The sequence below is a fragment of the Aegilops tauschii genome, chromosome 7 (genome assembly GCF_002575655.3).
Source record: "Aegilops tauschii subsp. strangulata cultivar AL8/78 chromosome 7, Aet v6.0, whole genome shotgun sequence".
In the NCBI taxonomy this organism is placed as follows: Eukaryota; Viridiplantae; Streptophyta; class Magnoliopsida; order Poales; family Poaceae; genus Aegilops; species Aegilops tauschii.
In genome coordinates, this window is record NC_053041.3 from 573,155,650 (window position 1) to 573,160,033 (window position 4,384).

General features: G+C 46.6%; 1 pseudogene; it reads left to right on the forward strand.

Annotated features, from left to right (window-relative positions):
* The first annotated feature begins 596 nt into the window (after positions 1-596).
* Positions 597-3,557, forward strand: LOC109776069 (chaperone protein ClpB1-like; annotated as a pseudogene).
* Positions 3,558-4,384: the final 827 nt, after the last annotated feature.

The window sequence follows — 4,384 nt, forward strand, 5'->3', positions numbered from 1 at the left end:
ACTATCTAGCTGACCGCGGTAGAAAGCCTCGGGGCCCAATTGCTGGTGGTGACCAGACCAGGCTGGCTGGGACTCGAGCTCAAGCTGCCGCCGCCGGAGGTAAGGCACCTGACCTCGCCGGACCAGATCGAGGCGACGGCAGCTCGCTCCTGGAAAGCAGCGGAGAAGCTGACGAGGGCCTCTTGGAGGAGCGGCGGAGCGGTGGGCACTGAGGACAGGAGCGGGCGGCGGCGGCCACGACTCTGGTAAAAAAAGAAAATCGCCCCTCAAATCCCAATGTTCCTCTTGTCACACTTTTGCTGATTAATCGAGAGGATATTTGTGTAAGTTAATATAAGTTCGCCCCTGTTAATCTTGGAGTCCTGCCTCTCAGCAGATTTTTTTTTGAACAGTCCCTAAAAACCAAATTTTGATCACAACTCGGTTTCAAAGCAAAACAGAACAAGAAATTTTGTTACAACTCCGCCATGTAATACAATGTGAAGTCCGATACTTCTGCAATATACTACATAGGTTGAATTATTATTATTATTGCAGTGCATTTTCGTTGCTCAGGTTAGGTCTTTTCATCACCATCACCAATTCACCATCACCCTATGAAGGCGACTGCAATCTACGATACTCGGCTTGGGACCTGGGTTATGGTGTCCGAGGGGTGGAGAGCGCTCTCTGTGTTGGAGCAGCCTTCGGTTTGTCCTGGGCAGCTTGGAGGTACTACGAGCGCAACTCGTGCCTGCGCAGCTACGGCCGTGACATGACCGGCAGCAAGCAGGCTGCCAGCCCGGTGGTCGGCCGCGACAGCGAGATAGACCGTGTTGTCTCCATCCTCTGCCGCAAGACCAAGAACTGTGCTGTGCTGATCGGTGCTGCAGGAGTCGGCAAGACAGCCATCGCCGAGGGCCTTGCACAGCGCATCGCTGCCGGGAAGGTCCCTGCGGCACTCGCCGGGGCACGCGTCGTGGAGGTTGATCTCACGGCGATGGTTTCTGGGACTGTGTCCCGTGGCATGTTCGAGGAACGCATAAAAGGCGTGATAAAGCAGGCGGAGGACTCAGGCGGCAAGATAGTTCTCTTCATCGACGAGATGCACATGCTTCTTGGTGCCGGTGATGGGATGGGGGGATGCCAGGATGCTGCCAATATGCTGAAGCCGGCGTTGGCCCGTGGTCGTATCCGCTGTGTGGGTGCGACGACTTTTGATAATTACCGTAAGTACATTGAGAAGGATGCCGCACTCGAGCGGCGGTTCCAGAAAGGTGCACGTTGAGGAGCCTAGCGCACAGGCCACCATTGCCATGCTGCGGGCGCTAAAGCAGCAGTATGAACAGCACCACGGCTTAGAAATCCAAGATGCCGCTCTTGTTGCTGCCGTGCAGCTCGCTGCCCGTTACATCAGCGGTGATGAATTAATTTTATTCCTTTTGTTTCCAGAGGTGATTAGTAGATGCATGAACTCATCTAGTTTATTATAGGAAATCTAATGAAACATGAAGGGAAGAAAGAGGGCTATATATGATCTTTAATTGGTTACGGTCAGATGTTCATTCTTGTTAAGGTCCACTAGCTAGCTCACATGCTAATTAAACTATCTGCTCAATTGTTCTGCTGTGCAATTGAAGGGCAAAATTATTGCATGAGACTGATGTGGAGCACCCATGTTGCAACCTGTACATTCAGTTTAGTTTCGCTTAACTAATGTATAAATCATGTATACGGTATTTAACAAATTCATGATAGTGTCAGATGCATCAATTAATGGAGCAGGTGCTTTCTTTCTGCCGAGTTGCTCCCATGATTGGCAAGAATGTATATATGTTGGAGTTAATTGATGTCTACTGTAGGTTGTCCATTTCCTGATAAGGCAATTGACCTGATTGATGAGGCTGGTGCCACGGCAGCCAAAACAATGATGCCAGTTGGTGATCAAGAAGAGAATGTGATCACTCTGCAGAGTAGCTCTAAAAATGCAGTGAAGGAGGCAATTGTTTGCCCTAATCATGTCGCACAAGTAGGCATTCTCTTCCTAATGACAGTTTTGTAATGTTTTGATCGACGAGATATGCTTGTTATGCAGATTTTAACATTGTTATTTGAAGGTTGTGAGCCAATGGACTGGAATTCCTGTCACTGTGCTTGACCAAGAGGAGAAGGACAGACTAATCCACCTAGCGAGCAGACTGCGGGAGCGAGTTGTTGGCCAGGATGAAGCTGTAAATCTGGTTGCACAAGCAGTGTTACGTTCCAGAGCCGGCTTTGATCAACCTGGCCAACCGATAGGATCTTTTCTCTTCTTAGGCTCGACTGGTGTTGGAAAGACAGAGCTTGCAAAAGCTCTTGCTGATCAGCTATTTGACAGCGAGAAGATGTTAGTTCGCTTTGACATGTCTGAATATGTTGACAGGGGATCCGTGCTGCGTCTCATCGGAGCACCTCCAAGGTTTAATTTGTATATCATTTTGAACATTGCATTACTTTCTCATATCATACCTTAATTTGGCTGATAGTAATGGCTTTATTTGTTCCTTCTTAAGTTATAAAGGGCATGAAGATGGTGGACAATTGACGGAGAAAATCAGGAGACGTCCATACAGTGTTATCCTTTTTGATGAGGTGGAGAAGGCAGATCCATCGGTGTTGAACCTTTTTATTCAACTTCTGGATGATGGTGTGTTGACAGATGGGAAAGGCCGGACCGTAGATTTCAAGAACACCATCATCATTATGACCTCAAATCTAGGAGCGGAGCACCTAACAGCAGGAATGGCTGGAAAAATCACAATGGAAGCTGCACGGGACCTTGTGATGCAACAGGTTTGTGTATACAAGAGACTGCTGTTGTGAAGTCGCCAGTAGACACATGCTTAATGCCATGTACATTTGTTCTTGCAGGTTCAGAAACACTTCAAACCTGAGCTTCGCAACAGAATGAGTGAGATTGTGATATTTGAGCCGCTGTCGCGCGACAATCTGAAGGAGATTGTAAAAATCCAGATGAAGAGCGTTGTCGCCAGCGTAGCTAGCAGGGGTATCTCTTTATCTGCGAGCGATGCCGCGCTGGACGTGGTTTTGTTGGAGTCTTACAACCCAGTAAGCACAGCTTCCTTTCAAACCTGAGGCAATATTAGTCCCATGTTTAAGGTAACGATGTTTATGTTTTGGTAACCATCCATGCTTAATTTATCCCACAGATGTATGGCGCAAGGCCTGTAAAGAGGTGGTTGCTGAAGAATGTGATGACTGATCTCTCCGAGATGCTTGTCAGCGGACAAATCGGTGAAGGCTCCTCGGTCTCCATTGACGCTGCCAATGACAAGGGGCTCAAGTTTGAAGTAGCGACGAAGGTGTCAGATTCGAGACGCAACAATCCAACTCCCCAGTGACTGCGAGACTCCGTAGCTTTCTTTGGCATGACGGCTTGGGATTTCTGAATCTTTTTGTGCTATGGCGGACGAGTTTCTCGTTCATCAGTGGCATGTGTATACTACGTACGTGATGATTCAACAGGTCGGCCTCGTAGTTTATAGCAGTAACTACCTAAATGCTAATGCTAAGGAATATATCAGGCTGTACCACAGTAGAAATTATAGTGTAGACATGCAAATGGAGATGATAAAACTACTTCCTATTGTAGACACATTGTCACTACACCCAATCCAAGCATAGATCATTGAATCTAGTGTTATCATCTTAACTCAGTATATATTCTCTCAAAGCTAAGAAAAGGAAATTAGGACTAGCCCAAGTAGGCAGCGCACTTGGGCTACTAACTATAACGCACCATGAGAACATCCCGATTCATCAGTACTTATATACGAAGGTTCACACAAGATGGCTTCATGGACAGTCCTTCGACCTTCCCATAATTTACTTGAACTACCCTATATCTAATCTTCACACTTTTTTTTTGCTCTATCTAGTGCTACTTCTTCCACCCACGTACATACACATATCTGTTACTTATATATATGCCACGTGATATACTAGCTACAATAACGTTGAGGCCTGAATCTCCTTCCTCTTCTCCTTCTCATTAGTAGCAAAAAAAAAAAAAAAAAATCTGTGAACCTAGCACGTCCAATACTCACTAGTTTGTTGATCTTTCGGCATGGGAGGTATTTAGGATGCACAAGGTGCTTGCTCTGACTTCTCTTCAGACCCGACATGAGTGCTGCTACCTTTCCTACTACAGCCTAGTATGGCTCATATGCCCAGCTTCACATAGAGGCAAGCCAAGTATGATACCCCCAAACCTCTCGTCTCAGCCTTGAAAAATGTCGCTAGGTCATGTCTGATGAACTAGACAATCTTGGACTTCTTGGTGTGCGTAAGATTCTAATTATCTTATTGATCTGTACCTCCATGTGAATCTAATTAAGACAGTGAT